The sequence below is a fragment of the Galeopterus variegatus genome, unplaced genomic scaffold, assembly GCF_000696425.1.
Source record: "Galeopterus variegatus unplaced genomic scaffold, G_variegatus-3.0.2 Scaffold808, whole genome shotgun sequence".
NCBI lineage: Eukaryota > Metazoa > Chordata > Mammalia > Dermoptera > Cynocephalidae > Galeopterus > Galeopterus variegatus.
The window spans coordinates 276089-296491 of NW_007726919.1; the positions used below are offsets into that span (position 1 = coordinate 276089).

Here is a 20403-nt window from a genome sequence, read left to right on the forward strand (position 1 = left end):
CTTCCCAGAAGACATTTTATTCACCAAAGTAATGAGAAATAATTTGAGGGTAGTGCCAGCATGTATGAAACGTAGTATAATTGCTGTTGTCTGTAGGTGGGAGGAGGTACTTCCATTGAAATAGTCTTTTTGATTTCTGGGGGGATGGTGGGATTCTAGGGTAGTACTATCATAGGCAAGGTGCGGGTATCATTTCCTAAGGTAGCGTGACAGGCATAATGATCAGAGATGCACTGAGCTGAATTCTTCTTTTTGGCTGTGGCTAAGTGATTATGGGATCCGTAAATCTAAAATGTATGGACAATTTATTAAGGACCTATTTGATCTACATAAACAAAAAATTTTACGTCTCACAAGTGTAGGCCTGACTTAAACTACCATAAGAGTGAGTTGAAGTCCTTCACACACAGTTCCTAGACCTGAGTCAGATCTGAAGAATCTGTTAAGTTCTTCTTCATGTGTTATACGTTAAAAAAATTTTTTTCCCTTCCTTTTATTCCCATTCCACACCCCTGCTTTGCAGTTTAATTCATTGGTTGTGGAAGAAAACAGGAAGGGGACATAACCCCAGAGTTTATGGTATTGGAGCTGTTTGTAATAACTGATGAGACTCTGGTTCTCATCTCTTTATGAGGAACACAGAGGGTTTGTTTGTACAAGGCTTAGTTATAATCTGTCAGGCTTGAGAATCTTGTTTGGAGCTTGAAGTTTGGAATAAATCTGTATGTTGTTTGATAGCCAAGACTTGGTCTGTATATGTGGCTGCTCATTTCAGATAGCCTCTCAGTGTGGGGGCAATTTGCATGTTAGGGCTCTTATAGAAGGTAGAACTCAATTTCCTGGCATCCCAGCTAGGACACAGGCATGTGACCCAGGCTTTATTGATCAGATGCATCTGTGTAAGGCATGAATTCAGAAGAAATGTGAGGTAATAGCTCTTGCTTGGAGTTGCTTCCTAATGAGGATGTTGGGTGGTGAGACACTCAGCTTTTTAGAGGTACCAGTGAGCCTTATTGTCCTAAGCTCAGTTTTCATGGTGCCAGGGCTCAAAAATGAGGAAACATTTGGTGGTGAGACTTAGGTATTTTTTGTGGCTGCATACCCCGAAGCTGATTCTTCAGCTCTCTGAGGAGAATTCTTTGAATCACCTAATACAAGGGTACTTCAAAAAGTTCACAGAAAAATAGAATTAATATATAGTATGACTCTTTCTGTGAACTTTTGAAGTACCCTCATATATCTTAATAAATTCCTTTTCTGTTGAAACGACCTGAAGTGGGTTCTCTTGTCTGCAACTTAGAACTCTTTCTGATTTTCTAATTTTATTTTGTTTTTATTTATTTTTTATTTTAATTTATCAATATACAATGTAGTTCATTTTCATGTCCCTTTACCATTTCCTCCTTTCCCCCCACCCCTCCCCACCATCAACATCATATTTGTTCATTCGTGTTAAGAAATTCAAGGAATGTTGAGATTGTTGTCTTTTTTTTCCCCATGCCCATTTATTTGTTTGTATATTTATTTACTTATTTTTATTCGTTTCCACAAATAAGTAAGAACAAGTGGTAGTTCTCTTTCTGTGCCTGGCTTGTTTTACTTAATATAATTTTCTCTAAGTCCATCCATGTTGCAGCGGATGGTGGTAGTATTTCTTTTTTTTTTTTAAATTTAGCAGAATAGTATTCCATTGTGTAGATATACCACATTTTCCTTATCCACTCATCCGATGGAGGGCATTTAGCCTGGTTCACACTCTTTGCTATTGTAAATAATGCTGCAATAAACATGGGAATACAGGTATCCCTTCTACATGAGATTTCCATTCCTCTGGGTATATACCCAGTATGATTTTTTTAATTTTAAAGATTGCTTATTGTCAAAGTATTTCATTTTTCTGATTAAGATCTAAAAATTGCCAAGCACTTACACTCTTTTTTTTACTTCCCTGAGGTCTACATTTCTTTGTTACCATTTTTTCTCACCTAGAATGCCAATTTTTATACCTTTTGAATTGCTTCTCATCCTTTACTGCTCAGCTTGAGCTCCACTGCTGTTGTGAAACCTTTCTTATACCATTCTAACAGCCTGATGGATTCTTTTCTTCCTCTGAATTCCAGTAGCACTCATTTAGGCATTAATTGTTAGTTTTCTTTTCTTTCTGTGTGCATCTTACCTCTTACTCTAAATGATAAGTTCTCTGAAAACTGATAATGTACCTCTTTATATGCTTTCCGTTATCTAGCCAAATGACTTGCTCCTACCGGAATCAAGGATCTGCACAGTTGTCCTCAGAATGTGTAGGGATTAGAGATGCTGAGAATCACACAGATGCCAGGGTGAGAGAGCTGAGATCATTAGTTTACCTTAGACGTAGTGAGACAGATTGTTTAGCCATGAGGCCTAATTTCCATCTTCCTCAAGGAGTCCTGAGACTTACCTCTCAGTAGGTTTCATTAGTAGGTGGCCATATCTTCTGAATTACTATCTTTATAATGTTTTATAATTTTTGCCTTGACAAAAAGCTTCCTATTTCTCTCTTTATTTCCTAATTTCTTTTATTATACCCTTTGGAAAGCTTATTTTCAATCTCTTTTAAAATTTTGTATAAATTATGAAATAATCAAAACATGCGAAAAAGTACAGAAAGTAATATAACAGACACCTGTGTACCCAACCTCAAGGTCAAGCAGATGTTAAACTTTTGTCTTATTTGCTTTTCTGTTCTTTTAAAGTTCCCCCCCACACCCATACTTCCCTCTCTCCTTCAGAAGTACCCATTATCTAAAGTACATATATGATCATTCCCCTGTTGTTTTTGTATGAATAAAACGTTTTCATAAAAGATGACCTGAAAATTTTTCATGCAAAATTGTTTTCTACATGTATTCAGGTTGACACATGTAGGTTTAGTTCATTCCTTTTAAGTGCTGTTTAGTTTTCCATGTTGAGTAAGGCTCAGTTTCATACTAAGAGATAATTAGGTTATGCCTTTTGGCAAATAATATTGTAATGCTTGTACATAAGTTGCTGGATCACAGGGGTCTAGGTACTATTTCATCTTTACCAGTAGTTGCCACGTTTAGTCCAAAGTGATGGTACTACTTTATACCCTCAAACATGTTTCCCCACATCTTTACCAACATTTAATTTTATCTAGCTACTAATTTTTGCCTGTCTGAAAGATAGGAAATGCATTTGCATAGTTTTCATTTTCATTACTTTGATTTGTAGTAAAGTTGATCATCTTTGAATGGTTTTTGGTTATTGTGGTCTCTTCTGTGGATCTTTTTGTCCTTTGCTAATTTCTGTTGGGTATTGGCTTTTATATTGATTTGTGGCAATTCTTTTTATAATCTGGATATTAATATTTTTGGTAATATGCATTGCCAATATCTTTTCTAGTCTGTGTGGGGTTTTTTTTGTTTGTTTCTTTCTTTACTTTGCTTAAAACTTTTAGATTTACTGCATGACTTTATTTCTAGAGTCTGTTCTTTACTGTAGTCCTGTTGGAATTGTCTACTTTCATGTCATTATCATATTATATTAATTATAACAGTTTTGATGCCTTGTCTTAATGATAATTTTAGGTCAGCTTGTCAAATTTCACCCCCACCCCAAAGAAAATCTAATAAGAAACAAATGCCAAACCCTACTGGGATTGGGATTGGAATCTCATTGAATTTACAGGCTACAGGGGAGGTAATTGTCATCTTTTTATTAAATGATTGTGGTCTGTGTATCTGTTTAGGTATTCTTTAATGTCTTTCAATACAGTTACATTGTTTTCTTCACAGAAGTCTTCTTTAGATTTATTTTTAGGTTCTCTGATTTTTGTTACTACTGTGAATGGTGAACTTTTATAAAAAGACATTCTGTAACTGGTGGTTACAAACTAATTAGTATGAAAAACAAATTGGTATTTATTTGTATACTGATTGAGTCCAGCAACCTTGCTGAACTCTTAATTCTAATGATAGATTCTCTTGGGTGCCCTATGCAGATAATCATATAATCAGTGAATAATGATTGTTTTTGTTGCTTTCCAAGCCTATGCCTTTTTATTTTGCTTGTGTTACTTATCTGTCTAGGACCTCTTTACTAAAATTGCAGCTCTTCCTGAGTCTTGGCTTTGTGTATGTTAATGTGTGGAGGAGGAAGGGGGATCTGAGTTCTGAAGTCTCACCTCCTGTCCCTGCAGAGTCCTACAAAGGCCAAATATAAAGATTAAAACTAGCAATATACGTAGGGCAGAAATATTACAAACATGCAACGTTAACTAGTTTTTTCTAATGTGTTACTGATATTTACAGATTTCTCTTTCATAGTAGCCACAAGATACATTTAAAAGAATGATTTTGATATATTCTTTCTTGGTGAAGTTTCTGTGGGAAGGCTTTTCAGGTGATCTGATCTGCTGTATTGTTGGGACTGGAAATATAGCTTATACTATATATATTTTCTTAATTAAAATTTCACTTTATATGGGGACTCTTTGTGTCCTGAAACCCTTTCACCCTGGTTTTTGATGTTTTATATTTTCTGGTAGCATACTGTTTTAAGAGAGCAGCCTTGGATAAGTTTCCTAAAACTTCATGGTTGTTTCTTTGGCATTAGTAGTATCCTCATCTCCTACCTTATAGATTATTGTATAAGTTAATGCATATAAAGCATTTAGAACAGTGATAGTTTATTGGTCTTGACCTTCTTTTAACTGCCATCTACTGCCTTCCTGGTAGACTCTACTTATTCTGTGAAGACAGTGGTACATTGCTTAAAATTTCCTTGTAAGTACCAGGTTCTACAATAATTCTAAATAATTTCAGCATCTGTATGGATACCTCACCAATGTCCTGAGTCTTATTTTCCTGATCTCCCTAAATCCAGTAATGTTCTCCTCCAGTCTACCCTACTACTCACTCTCATGGGAATTATGTTAATAACTGTTCCACCAAGTAAAAAAATCAATGTAAACACCTTGTATCCTTCAGGTTGCTTGATTAACTATTCCCACTAAAAGTATTCTACCAGCTCATTTGTACTTTCAGTTTTTTGGCCTCTTACAGTCATCAGCTTTCTCTGTTTTTCACATCTCTTGTTAACTGAGAGTCTTATCCACTTCTTGCCTTATCCTAAATTCCCCTTACTTGTATATATTTGTCCTACTTGCCTGGCAAAATCCCTATTCTGGATCAACTCAATTATCTGATTCCTCCATTCATGTACCACCTGACTGCTGCAGCAGAAAGTTATCCAAAAGGACATATTTTTTAAAATTATAAATTCATCATCATCCATCACAGATGGACGCTACCTAATACTGCTTGGAAATCTATTGCATTACTCTTGTCAACTGGTTTCCTTATCTTCACCATGACTGTTTCAATCATCCATTCTCCTCAGACCTCTACCATGCCCCTTTTCTTTCTTCAGAAGACTTTTCTTTTTGTTTTCCAGTGAAAATAGGAGTATTTGGTAGGAACCCTTAGTTGCCCACTACCTTTCCTATTTTTTCTTTTTCTACTTCTCTGCCTCTGGGGTACCTAATATTGTTGATTAGCTCCTTATTATTTTTTTTTTCTTTTGGTATATTTAGCTTTTTTCTAAACACTTGATTTTTCTCATCAATATTTAAACATGCTCAATTCCCACTATTAAAGAACAAAACAAAACAAAACAAAAAACAATAAGGCTTCACAGATACCACGTTACTGATCTTTCTGTTCTCTTCCCTAACCAAATACTTGAAATCATTATTTGTTTCTATCTCTCACCTTTGACTCACCTCTTCAATTTATTCATTCCACCAGAATAGTATTTGCTAATGATACCAGTGATTTCTGTGTTAATAAATTAAGTGGATAATTTTAGACTTGCTCTTATGTGACCGCTCTATTAGTATGCTAGGGCTGCCATAAAATTCCAGACTAGGTGGCTTAAACAACAGGAATTTATTTTCTCACAATCTGGAGGCTAGAAGTCCAAGATCAAGGTTGGCAAGTTTGATTTCTTCTGAGGACTCTTTCTCCTTGGTTGGGAAAGGCTGTCTTTTTGTTGTATCCTTACATGGTCTTTCCTCTGTAGATAGGCATTCCTGGTGTTTCTTTGTGTGCACAGATTTCCTCTCCTTACAAGTATACCAGTCAGATTGGATTGGGGCCCAGATGATGAATTTATTCACTTCTTTAAAGTCCATATCTCCAAGTACAGTCACATTCTGAGGTACCGGAGGTTAGGGCTTCAACATGTGAATTTTGGAGTAGCATAGTTTGTCACATAACTACCTCTTAGCAGGTTTTTAGCATTGTTGAAAACCTTTTCTTCAAACTTTTGTTTTCATTCTGCCTCTCTGACTTATTAATCGTCAGCCTTTTTTGCAGGCGTCTCTTCTTCTGCTTGGCCATTAAAAATTGAAATTTCTTAAGTCTTGGTTCTAGGATGCTTCCTCTTGGCTTCTTTGTTCTTTCTCCCCAGGCAGTTTCACCACTTTGATTTTCAGTTATGAAGGAATTACATATCTCTTGCTCCAGCACTTACTTACCTATTTCAGGCATATTTCATAATTCCACTTAGTTATACAGTGGTACCGCAAACAAAATGAGTTCAACTCGGAATTCATGGGCTGGCTGGTTAGCTCAGTTGGTTAGAGTGTGATGTTATAAACACTCACATCAAGGGTTTGGATCCCTGTACCGGCCAGCTGCCAAAAAAAAAAAAAAAAAAAAGAAAAAATCTGAACTCATAATAATTCCCATCCATGTTATTTGACTGTCATGCTGCTGTATTTTTTACTCTTTGCTGTAACCGTGCTGGCTCTTGGTCCAAATGCAACATATCTTTTCCTTTAGAGCTTTTGCTCTTGTTTTTTCCTGTGTCATTATGCTCCTCACCTTTCATTTTAAAATATACCTAATTAAAATATATACAAAAGGTATGAGCATTAGTTATTAGGGAAATGCAAACTGATGTAATAATCACTAAAACCAGCTGGAAAGGCTAAAATTAAAAAGACTGTCATCAACAAATTTTCCAGGAAGACACCCAGAACTCTCATAAATTGCTAGTGTGAGTATAAAATGGTAGAGCTACTTTGGAAAACCACTGGCAGTTTCTTATAAATTTAAGCTCATACCTGCCTTTGGATCCAGCAATTCTATTCCTAGGTGTTTTCCCCCCAAAAATGAAAGCATATGTTTACGAAAAACTTTTTAAAAGAGGATTTATGGTAGATTTATTCATAATAGCTAACAACTGGAAGTAACCCAAATGTCAATTAATAGGGTAATGGATAAAAAATATTTTGGTATATTTCTACAATGGAATGCTACTCAGTAATGAAAAGGAACTACTGATGTATATAAAATGATATGGATGAATTTTGCAGACATACTCAGCAAAATAGGTAGATACAATGTGAGTACTGTATGAATCTATTAAGTTAGAACAGGCAAAACTAATCTATGGTGAATAAAATAAAAATAGTGAACAATGATTACCTTTTGGTTGTGGAGGATGCTGATCCTCGATTTGGAAGGAGGGCACAAGGGAGTTTCCTAATGTGATGAAAATGTTCAGTGTTTGATAGAGATGTGTGTTATATGAGTTTATCTATTTGTTAGAATTGTACAGTTAAGAAGCGTGTTTCCAATGTATGTAAATTTTATGTAAAATTATAAAAATTGAGTTAGATGGCAAGGAGTGGGGGTATAGGTAAAACAAGAATTTCGTAATGGTGATGGTTGCTGAAGTTGGATAATGGGTATGTAAGAGTTTATTATACTATTCTGTTTATTTTGTATAAGTTTGAAATTTTTCACGTAAGATTTTCTTTTAAATTAGAAAGTTATGAGGACACTTAAACAGCACCTGTGCTCTCACTAGCAGCTTAATGAAACACTCTTACCAATATAATATAATATAATTAATATATTAATAAAAATAATATAATTCCTTTCTCATGAAACACACCTTGATTCTGCACTCCCTTCTCTCCACCAACTACTGTCCTGTATCCCTCTTCACTTTTAGACATCTTTGAAATATCAATCTAAAGGTCATTTCCGTGAGGAAAGCCTTTCCTGACTCAAAACACTCATTTGTTAGGATCAAATGGAGGGCAGGATACATCTAGTCTTACTGTCTTAATGCCTATAATAATACATTTATTGAATGATTGCATTGGGTTAGTTTTTTTTTTTTTCTTTTTTAATTAAACATGAAAATTGCAGGGCCATTCTATTATTGCTTACTTTGATTGTTGAGTCAGTATGTTATAAAAATTACGGATGTGAGAATTGCATTAGATCTTGAACATGTTTGAAAAGCTTGTCATGTCAGTTGGTTTCTAAATGCTCTTGAACTTTATGTTACCTTTTTGTTTTCTTATTTGACCCCTTTTCTATTTACAAAGATTATTCTAAATGTCTCTTTTTTCTCTCTTCTCTGGGTATTTATCAGGTAAAATGACCTTTTAGGGCCCATTGTTTTCTTAATTTTTACCAGGCTGTACATTTTAAATTTTGATATGCCTCACTGCCAAGTGAAGGTAAGGGCTAATAATTAATAAAGGTAGATAAGAGACACTAAGTATCTTTTAGTGTTGTTGTGAAGACTATGTGAGGTGTAGTATATGCAGTGCCTGGTATTTAGTAAATGTTAGATCTTTATTACTTTTTGGGTTCTAGGGAGCCCAACAAATAATAACCTTTTCCCTAAAGTTTTTATTTTTTTTAAATCATGATAAAATTTACCATTTTAAAACCATTTTTAAGTGTACAAATCAGTGGCATTAAGTATATTCACAATATTTTGCAGCCATCCCTTTTACCCATTTCAGGACTATTTATTATCATCCCAAATGGAAATTCTGTATCCATTAAAAATAACTTCGTGTATCCCCTTCCTGTAGCCCCTGGTAACCTCTGTTATACTCTCTGTCTCTATGAATATGACTATTCTGCATATCTCATAAATAGAATCATACAATATTTGTCCTTTTATGACTGGCTTATTTCACTTAGCATAATGTTTTCAACATTAATCCATGTTGTAGCATGTGTTGTAGCTGTTGATTTCTAGCATCATTCCTTGTGTTTGGAGAAGATACTTTTCCTATAGAAATGAAAACATATGTTCACAAAGCTTTTTACCAGGATGTTTATAATAGATATATTCATAATAACAGCTGGAAACACTGGTATGGCTGATTCAAGCTGGACCAATTCGCTGTAGTCCAGGGTCATGGAGTTCCCAAGGTAGCTGTGGGGGGAGGAGTGTGTTGAGGGAAGGATAGTAGGCATTAAGAGAGGGCTTGGCAGAAGACAAAGGCTCCAGGTATATAGTACCATAGATGTTCATAGTAAAGATTTTAATGGGCTAAATTTTATGATTAATTTTATAAATTCTAAATGCATTCTGTTGAATTTGACTGTGCCTCTTAAAATTGACCAACAATATGATTTACAATTCGTAGAAGCTGATGTTTTCCTTATACTTTGAAGGGGTTTAAAATACCTACTATTGAAACCAGTATTTCATGTATTAATTGATTTATCTCTTTGAATAGTAATTAGTTTAGAAAATGCTAATTTAAATTAGCAGTACATGGTAGATATATAGATATACTGAGCATGAATCACATTTGCACATCTAGCATTAATGTGCTTTTGAGATGTCTGGATTCCCAAAAGCTGCATGTATGTCGAAGTTATTGAAAATAGGAGCTTTTGGGAATTGATTTAGTTCAGGAATGGCCTTTGTAAAAAACAGACTGGAGCATCACATACCTCTTATAATCTTTTAATGACTGCCCATTGCCTGAAATAAAGTCTAAATTCTAGAGTAATACAAACATGGCCCTTCATGAACTGACAGAAATTTCTTAACAATTCCTTATATACATGATGCATTCTAGCCTTACTAAATAATTAAAACTTTCTGAATTTACCATGGTATTTGATTCATTTATCTTTGTATATATACTTTTTCACTTAACCTAAAATGCACTACTCTTTATTTAGCCTCAAAATTCTCCTCATGGAAGGTTTTTTTAAAAAAAAATCCTGTCTAGGGCCGGCCCGGTGGCGCACTGGATAAGTGCGCCGCTTGGGAAGCGTGGCCGCGCTCCCGCCCGAGGGTTCGGATCCCACATACAGACCAGTTCCCGCTCATTGGCTGAGCGAGGTGCGGGAGCAACACCGAGGGTTGCAATCCCGTTGCCGGTCCCCGGTCTGGTACGGGGGCAACACTGAGGGTTGCGATCCGTTGCCGGACACGGAAAAAGACAAAAAAAAAAAAAAATCCTGTCTAGACTCAATTAATTATATCCTTTATATTAACTGTTATATTTAGTAGTTGACAATATTATAAGCTACATTAGTTTTTTAATTTTTCTAGATGCTCGTCTTACTCCCTAAGACAACAAGAAGTTACTTGAGGGCAGGAATTTTGTATTGATCTTTGCAGTATTTTCCATGCCTCGTTTGCTGTAGTTGATCGATTAATGCAGATTGGATAAATGAGTATTTATGCTTTTCATTTTGAGAATACTACAAGAGTTACTCCTTTAGTTGCTTAATAGAAGACGACACAGATTTCTCTACAGATTGGCTCTATGGGAAAACAAGAGAATAATTAAATAAAAACAAGTAGTTTCATCTAGGAACAATTTTCTGCAGTTGGAATTGATATATTAAGTTATTAAGTTACCTAGAGTGGAAGGTTGAATTTCTGAATGATAATGTTTTAGTTGTTAAAGTAAATGGTATGTAAGAGGACTTTTAAGTTCATATGGCAGAAAACAGGGAAAAATTACAGTTAGAGTCTATGAGGTTTCTGATGTTTCATAGATTAACAAAAGGTTGCTTTATTAGCAGTATTAATGAACGAATTGCTTTATTGGCTTAGGCATACTGGTAGCTTTGTCGGTCCAAAGAGCTAAGAGTTCTTATTTCAATTCATGATTATGTTAGAGTAGTGAAATGAAAGCCGTTGGCCTTCTCTTCAGCAGAAAATAGAAAGTTTTTACAAGTAAATTAAAGCATTTTTAAGGGACGTGGGAACTAAATTACTAAGTCACTTAAAAAGTTTTGTTTTATATTTTTTTGTGCACCAGTCTTGCAACAGTATTTTTTTTCAACATAGACCTATTAATGGGTATTTAAAATAATGACTTAAATAGGATGGTTTTTTTAGAGTTAGATCAAAGCAATGGACAAAACTGAATTATTAGAATAGGTAAATGTTCAATTCTTCAAATGTTGTTAGATACTAAGAGTAATATGAGGTACAGAAAGTATGAAATTAGAGAAGATGAATTCCTACTAGGAAGGCATACTTTCCAAGTTATTTTTTATTTAAGTAAATGAAATATATCTTGCTTACTAGAATCATTTTGGAAGTGCTGATTTGCGTCTGTTAACTTACATCAGAGATTAAAGTAGAGGGAGGCACCAGGGGCCTGCTTCTAAGTAAAAGTTCTTCAAAACAATAGTTTTAAACACGAGGAATTACAAAACTAAATATTGTGTAGCCGTGTAGAATTAAAAATAGTATGGCATCAATTCATTTTAAATTGTAAATTTTTAAATGATGAAATAGTTAAAAATATAAAAAAATATGAGGAGGAATATAAGATGCTCATATATCCATACTGCCGAAGTTAACAAATCTTAACATTTTGTTATCATTGTTTCAGAATTTTTTTAATAAATGAAAAATATAGTTGAAGATTACTAATCTCATTTTTTGCCTCTCTTCTCACGTAATTACTATTCTGAAGGTATCCTTTAAGTTTTTAATACTTTTATGCACACATTTATATAAGAAGATAAATAGTATTGATTGGTTTTAAAATGTAAATAAATAGTATCATATTGTCTGCATATCTTTGTAACTTGCTTTTTTCACTCAGTGTTCAAGGTTTATACATGTTGATATTTGTATGTACTTAAAGTTTATTTTAACCTCTCTATTATTGGTTTTTTCCATTATTTGTGGTGTTAAATTTGAACACTTGGTTAAGGTGGTGCTACTTGATTTCTCTATTGTGAAAGTGTCTTTTCCCTCTTGGTAATTAATCATTAATCTGTGTGGGTAATGCCTCGAGACTGAGTAAATATTGTTTCTCAACTATCTTTCACTCAGTGATTTTAACAACCATTAATTGATTTTTGCCTGAATTACTGATTACATTGATGCTTAACAAAATGATGATTTTCTAGTTCTGTTACTCTTTCCATATTTATTACCTGGCATTCTTCTATAAGGGAGAGTATCTACCCTTCTTTCATTATCATGATGAGCTTCATGGTTTCTTTTATTCAGTGGGCTAAGATCCATTATTGTTATACATATATTTTTTAAGGCTCAAGTTGTTAAAATTTAGCCAGTGAGAACTCATTTAATCTGGTTTCTTTCTTTTTGTTTTTTGTTTTGTTTTGTTTTGTTTTTGGTGGCTGGCTGGTATGGAATCCTTGACCTTGGCATTATTAACACCACACTCTAAACAAGTGAGCTAACTGGCCAGCCTGATCTGGTTTCTATGTCTCTTTGACATGTCCCATCATTTTTTAGAGCACTTATTTGCTTTCAGGTACAACAAAATGTTCCATCCTTACCTTATGCTTTTCCTATCCCAGAACTTTAATCGGCTATTTCAAGGATCCTCTTAGTGGGGAGTGATATTTGCAAGCTAACATCGTTGGCACAGATATTTGCAATTCCAGTCTAGTACTGCAGGTTCTTCTGTCCTTTCACTGTTTCATATTTGTATCTCTCTTCTCCCTTAGTGAGGATCCTGGTTACCAATAACATCAGTATATGTTTATTCATTTGCTCCATCATGTATATTTGCAATATACATGTCATAATGTTGGAATTACTATAGCAGTACCATTGCCAACAATAAATCCAATAAGTAAAGAAAATTTAAGATTTCTGTGCAGTTTTTAATTTGTAGAGTACAGCTGAGGGATGGTATGTAGTCAGAGCACTATGCTCATAAGTTATTTTAATTATATTTTTTATGACACCAATTTGATAAACATTTTTATTCCTAAGTATTTTATCTTTTTTGTTGCTTTTGTAATGCTGTTCATTCTTCAATGAAATAAGCAACTTGAAACTTTTTAAAATAGGAGAGTTAAGCCTATTTACATATCTTAAGACTAGTGTTTTTCATCTAATCATATGTTGTATTTATTGCTACTTTGTTATATTTGCTGTATTTCTTTCTGTCTACATGGGCTTTTTTCTTTCTCTTTAAAAAAAATATTTTCTTAGGATTGGTATTTTTGTTGTAATGGCTAACTTTATGCTAATACTTTTTATGATGTCCTTAGGGTTACTTTCTTTACTTAGACTTAGATGATATTTGGTTTGTCCGCATTTAATGACTGTCCTCTGATATTCACTTACTACTTTTCAGCAGCAGTGAGCTTTTTCTTCTTTCTACTTTTTAGTTTACCTTTTCTTCACATTTAAAAAAATGTTATTACAATGTGTTAGAGAATATAATATTTAAATGCGGTTCTTCTGTCCTTGTTCATACATTTGTTTTTAGTAATAGGGGATATCTAAAATATACTCAGTGTTTATCAAAGTTTATCAAACTTTTGCCATAGTTTTCTCAGTCTTTTTTGATGGGATTAATGAAGCTCATTCTTTTGTAGGTTGCTTAGAATGGGCTGTGTGTAATATATTCCCTGAGTTACTGCATGTTTAAATTTATATTTCTTTAATAGCCTCAGTACTTAAAAGGATAATTACCTGGATATAAAATCCTTGGTTTACACTTTTATTTTATTTATTATTATTTTTTTTTCCTTTTTGTCTTTTTTCGTGTCCGGCAACGGACCGCAACCCTCAGTGTCGCGCCCGTACCGGACCGGGACCGGCAATGGGATCGCAACCCTCGGTGCTGTGCGGGAACCGGTCTGTATGTGGGATCCGAACCCTCGGCGGGAGCGCCGCCGCGCTTCCAAGCGGCGCACTGTAGCAGTGCGCCACTGGGCTGGCCCTTGGTTTACACTTTTATATTCCCTGGGTTTCTTGAAAACAGCTTGCAACACTGTTGTCTCACTTTGTATGTTGCTGTTTAGAAATCTTATGCCATCCTTACTTTCATTCTTTTGTAAGAGGCCTAGTATTTTTTATGGCGGCCCCCCAAATCCCACCTGCCTCTTAAAGTTTTACTGAGGATATGTTTTGGAGTTTATTATTCTGGGACAATTTTTCCAAGTATGCAATATGATTTTGCCAAAATTCACATACCCCATACATCTCTTCCTCTCCCCCACAACCTCAGTTTTGTTTCCAAAAATACTTTTTTGAATTATAGTTTTGGATAAGAGTTCTTTTATTTTGCTTGTATTCACCAGAATTTTCAATTATACATATGTTATAGCTTCTTTATATATCTTGTATGTTAATAATTTTTTTCTCTGATTATTATGATTATCATGATGATGATTTTTGTGGCTGGCTGGTATGGGAATCTGAACCCTTGACCTTGGTGTTATGACCCCATGCTCTAACCAACTGAGCTAACCAGCCAGCCCTTCTCTGGTTATTTTTTCCTCTTTATTTTTATCTTCTTGGCTGTCCTTTTCTTAATCCTCATTTTCCCTTATATTTTTTATTAGAATTCAATCTTCCTTTTTATTATTTCTAAAATGATTTGTCTTTTTTGTTTCCCCCAAGAATAGGTCAATTCTTGTTTCAGACCTTGCTGTGTTTTGTTCATATCTATTCTGGGATTTTTGGTTTTTACTTCAACATCTTTGAAAAAATATCCATAAATGCCTGTTTTAGTCTGTTTTGTGTTGCTATAACAGAAATACCTGAGACTGGGTAATTTATAAGGAAAAGAGGTTTATTTGACTTACGATTCTGGGACAGCTGCATCTGGCACAGGCCTCAGGCTGCTTCTGCTCATGGCAGAAAGTGACAGGCAGCCGGTGGGTACAAGCAGATCACATGGCAAGAGGAAGCAAGAGAGAGGAAGCAAGAGAGAGAGAGAGAGAAGGTGCCAGGGTCTTTTTAAGCAACAAGCTCTCAGGGGAGCTAATAGAGCGAGAACTCACTCATTAAACCCCCTTCCCCCAGGGAGAGCATTAATCCATTCATGAGGGATCCGCCCCCATGACTCAATCAGTTTCCAACACTGCCACATTGGGGATCAAAATTCCACATGAGTTTTGGAGGGGACAACATATCCAAACTCCATCAGCCTATTATAGGCATTTAGTTCAGTTTGGATGATTATTTTACAGTGTTTTCTGGATTTTTCTTTTTTTGATAAGAATTTTTATAAGCTGAAGTATTTTGAGTTAGAATCTATATGTTCTTGTGGTAGCTTTCGATTAGTGTGGACTATTTCTGTTCATTTCCTGGCTCAGTGTTACCAGTTTTATGTAGATAGTGGTGAGGGATTTATTTGGCTTATAATGTATAATGTTCAAGAGTTTTCTTTTTTGTTGGTATAGTGAAGTTTAATTTCTTTAATCCACAGTTATGTTTGTTTTTGTTTTTTTGTTTGGAAGGGGCAGAGAGAAGGGTTGGTGTCTCATACAATTTTTGAGATTCTCTTTTGTTTTGCAGAACATTTAATTTCCACCTTTTGCTTCCTTCACCTCCAAGTCTCAAAGGGATGCCCCATCCACATTATCCCACTATTTCCCAGAAGTGTTGCCTTCTCAAGCTATCTTTGAATCTCATACTTCAAGTCCTTCTTTTGTCTTTTTCGGTAGCCAGTGATTTGATCTACCCTTTCTCTGACATCTGTTTCAGTATTTTCCTACTTAGTGTCAAATTTTCACTTTATGGAGATTTTTTTCCTTTTCTTTTTTCCTACTCTGTAGAAAGTAGGGCTTCAAATTTTCACAAAACATGGGGGTGTGAAACATTAAAATTTACATATTTTATAATCTCTGCATTTATTTGAGGTAGGTCTCTAAAGTCTTCAAAAAGCATGCTAATATCAAATTAATCTCAAGAGGAAGATGAATAAACTTTTCAAAGGCAAATTAATTTCTAAATAAATCAACAAGTATACTTAATAAAAAGAAATCAAGAACAGTAATTAAATATGTAAGTTTAGCAACATAAATTGTGTAAAAAATCAATAAAACAGAATATAAACACAAGGGCACTTTAAAAAGTTTGTGGAAGAATAGAATTGAAAGATACAGAAGTCTTTCCATGGGCTTTTTTGGTTTTGTTTAAATTTTTCCTTTTTTAATTTTTAAAAAAAAATAAAGTTATAGAAAATATGTTCTCTGACCACAGTAACAGAAGGAAATTTAGAAAATTCATATATGTGTGGAAATTAAACAATGCTTTCCTAAATACACAGTGGGTAAAAAGAAAAATCATGGGGAAATTAGACAGCACTTTGAGATAAAGATCAAAGCACTACATAGCAAAATTTATATGATGCAGGGCTCATGCAGTGCTTACAGGTAAATTTATACTTGTAAACACCTATATTAAACATAATAAAAACCTCAAACCAGTAATGTAAACTTCTACCTTAATAAAATAGAAAAAGTAGAGCAAACTAAACCAAAAGCAAATATAAGTAGGGAACAACAAAGATTACAACAGAAATATATGAAATAGGGAATTGAAAAAACAATAGAGAAAAATCAACAAAACCAAAAGTTGATTCTTTAAAAAGATAAACAAAATTTGCAAGCCTTTATCTAGACTGACTGAGAAAAAAACAGAGAAGACCAAAATTACTAAAATCAGAAATAAAGTAGGGGTATTATTACATTGTCACTATGGCTTTTTGTGGTGATAAGATTTAGTTTCTTTCTCTTTCTCATTTGCATTTTTGTTCTACCAGTGGGTTTTGTTCTTTCTTGTGCATTCAAGGTAGTGATTATCATTTTTCAGATTCCAGATGTGGGACTGCCTTGAGGATTTCTTGTAGGGCTTATCATGTGGTGGTGGACTCCCATATCTTTTGTTTGCCTGGAAAATACACAATTTTTCTCTCATTTCTGAAAGATAGCCTTGCTGGATATAGTATTCTTGGCTGGCAGAATTTTTTCTTTTGGTATTTTGAGTACATCATCTAATTTTCTTCTGGCCTGTAGAGTTTCAGTTGAGAAGTCTGCTGTTAGTCTGATAGGGGCTCCCTTATAGGTGACTTGATGCTTTTCTCTTGCTTCTTTTAAGATTCTATGTCTTTGAGCTTTGCCAGTTGGACTATAATGTGTCTTGGAGAGGATCTTTTTGGGTTGAATCTGGAGATCTTTGAGCCTCCTAAATCTGAAGGTCTGTGTCTCTTCCTTTACCAGGGAAGTTTTCCATTATTACTTTGTTAAATAGGTTTTCCATGCCTTTTCCTTTCTCCTCCCCTTCTGGAACATCTGTGATTTGAATGTTTGTGTGCTTAAGGTTGTCTGCTAGCTCTCTTGTATTTTCTTCATTAAAATTTTTTTTTTTCCTTTTTTTTTTTTTTTTTGTCCACCTGGGTTATTTCACAAAGACTATCTTCAAGATCAGAAGTTCTTTTATCTGCTTGTTCTAACCTGCTGCTTAAGCTGTCAGTTGTGTTTTTTATTTCATTGAGTGAATCTTTCAGTTCCATGAGCTCTGCTACATTCTTTTTTAAGGTATTAATCTCTTTGTAAATTTCCTCCTTCATATCGTGGATTTTTTTTTCTCATTTCATTATGTTATCCAACTGATTTTTCTCATATCTCAGTGAGTTTCCTTAGAGTTGTTGCTCAGAATTTCTTTTCAGTCATTTCAAGGGTTTCCTGCTATAGGGTCTAGTATTTGAGAATTACTGTATTTTTTTGGTGGTGTCATATTTTCTTGGGTTTTCATGTTTCTAGTATCTCTGTATTGATGTTGGGTCATTTGGAAGAGCAATTACTTCTTTTGTTACTCTGTAGTGGGCTTTGAGGAGAGAGACGTCCTCTTCTTTTTCTGTTCTCTGCTGGTGACTCTCTTTGTGTCTATGCAGTTGAGTGTCCGGCAGGCCGCCTGCATGGTGGCTGTGGCTGCTGCTGTGGTGTTGAGCTGCTTTTTCGACAACTGTGGCTGTGGTGGTGTTTGTGGTGGGCCACCTGCGTGAAAGTGGTGTTTTCAGTGTGCTGTCTTACCTGCTTTTGGGCAGGGGGTACTGACCTTGGCTCCCTGTTTAGGACCCTGGTCATTCTCTCTTCCTTGCTTCTGTGGTAGGAGGCTGTAGCCCTTGGCTTCCAGCCTAGGACACCGGGTGTGCTGTCTTGCTTCCGGGTGGAGGGGGCTGTGGCCCTTGGCTCCCAGCCTATGACTCTAGGCGTTGCTGTCCTGACTGCTTCTGGGCAGAGGGAGCTGTGGCCCTCAGCTTCCCACCTAGGACCCTGGGCATGCTGTCTCGTCAGCTTCCAGGTGAGGAGACTGTGCCCCTTGGCTCGCTGCCTAGGACCCCAGGTGTGCTCTCTTGCCTGCTTCCGCGGGGAGGGCTCTGGAGATTATTTTATCTATGTTTCACTTACCCCAGGCTACATTTTTCTTCTCTTTTTTTGTGCGGTCTCTGCTTGATTCTTCAGAGCTTGCTCTGCTGGAATGTTACCTTCTTTCCCAATTTATAACTTGGAATCTGACTGTTAAGCTAATGGTTTATGGGTGGTTTTACTTGCTGTCTGTGTTGAGGCTTTTGAAGAAAAAAAAAGTGAGCATGGAAAGGCTTTGATTTTCATACGGCTGCTTTTGTCCCATGGGGGCCCAGAATAGTCACTTGACTTTTAACTTTATTGTGCCCCTTTTAATACAGAAATTTAAAGTTTTAGTGACAAATATATCAATTTTTTTATTTATGGTTTTTGCTTTTCATGTCTTATTTAAAATAGCATTTTCTATCCTCATATCTTACAGGATTAACCTATATTGTCTTTTAAAAGTTTTAGTTTTGATTTTCATGTTTAGATTAAAAAAATTATACCTGGAAAGTTTTATCTAGAATGGGATGACCTAGAGATATAATTTTATCTTATATTTTTGGTGGATGATTTATTAAATAGTGTATTTCCCCCCACTGATTGTAAAAATTACTTTTGTCATCTATCAAGTTTTTATGTATACATGGATCTGAATTTGGCTCTGTATTCTGTTTCATTGGCCTCTTTGACCTAATATTGCAGTTTTCATTAATAGAGATTTACTTACAAGTCTTCATATCTAGTTGGTAAGCTCCCTTTTTCCTAAAAATTTCTTGCTATTTATGATCCTTTTGTAAATGAATTTTAGCATTGGCTTGCCTAGTTCCTCAAAAAATCTTGTTGTCGTGTAGACTTTGAAAGAATTATTTGGCCTTTTTTAGTTGTGAACTAAAGTAATAACAACAATTATTGTCAGAATAATATTTAATGAAACAAAGGATCAACCTAACATTTTAACGCTGACTGTGTGCATATGTTATCTTTTTAAATTTTAAGCAGTTGTAATGTGTAGGTATTATGTGTGTTTCACTTTGAGATTGAAGCTTAGAAAAACTTAATAATTTTATTCAATAAATATTGAATGCCTGTTATATGTCAGGTGGCTTCCTATGTGCAAAATGAATAAAACTGGTATTAATGTAAAGATTTTTTAAAAAACATGTAATGGTCCTTAATAGTTATAAAATGTATTAATTGGTTATTTTGTTACATGTATTTCAAATGTGTGAAGAAACACATTACTTTGAATTTGCAGAATAGGCAAAAAGATAGACACCACCTGCATCATCTATTATCCCTCTTACAAAAACAGTTGTAATTAACATCTATTTTTTGCTTCTAATTTTTGTTACAAGTTCATTTAATGTTCTAATCATATGTATAAACGACACATGATGGTTCCTTTTTTAAATGTACAAAACAAATTTGAGTGTGCCATGTTGTAAAGAAGGTCTTTTTTTTAGATATTACATAGCTGTGTTTTAATAAAATGATTTATTAAACAAAAATGAACATTTTTGGATGAGTCTCAGAGATATTGCATGATGGAAGGCATCTAAATTGAGATTATATTTGTATAGATAGCCTTACTTATAGAAAAGGATCTTCATTTTAACTTTACTTTGAAATGTATGTGATGGGCTAATGAGGGGCAGGGAGTTTCTAGTGATAACACAGTATATCCTAATCTAAATCTCATTCCCCTCTACGGAAAAGAATTAAAGGAATAGAAGATGGTATACTTGGAGTGCCTATGCATGTTTCTCTTTTGTAATGTAATCCATTTATACCTGGAAACTTGGATTAAGAAATTTGGATTGTTTGCTGCAACATTATGCTTATTTATTTATTTTTTCATTGATTATATATATTTGTGGGTTAAAAAATTGAATGTCAATACATGTGTATAATATTTGGTGATTAAATCAGGATAATTAGTATACTCACGTTTATAAAACATAAT

At 34.6% G+C, this 20403-nt stretch overlaps 1 protein-coding gene across 1 annotated transcript in view; it reads left to right on the plus strand.

The window, feature by feature from the left end:
- FBXW7 (F-box and WD repeat domain containing 7, E3 ubiquitin protein ligase) overlaps positions 1–20403 on the plus strand; it is a 211284-nt gene that overhangs the window by 32290 nt on the left and 158591 nt on the right. The gene's annotated exons all lie outside the window — the stretch shown is intronic.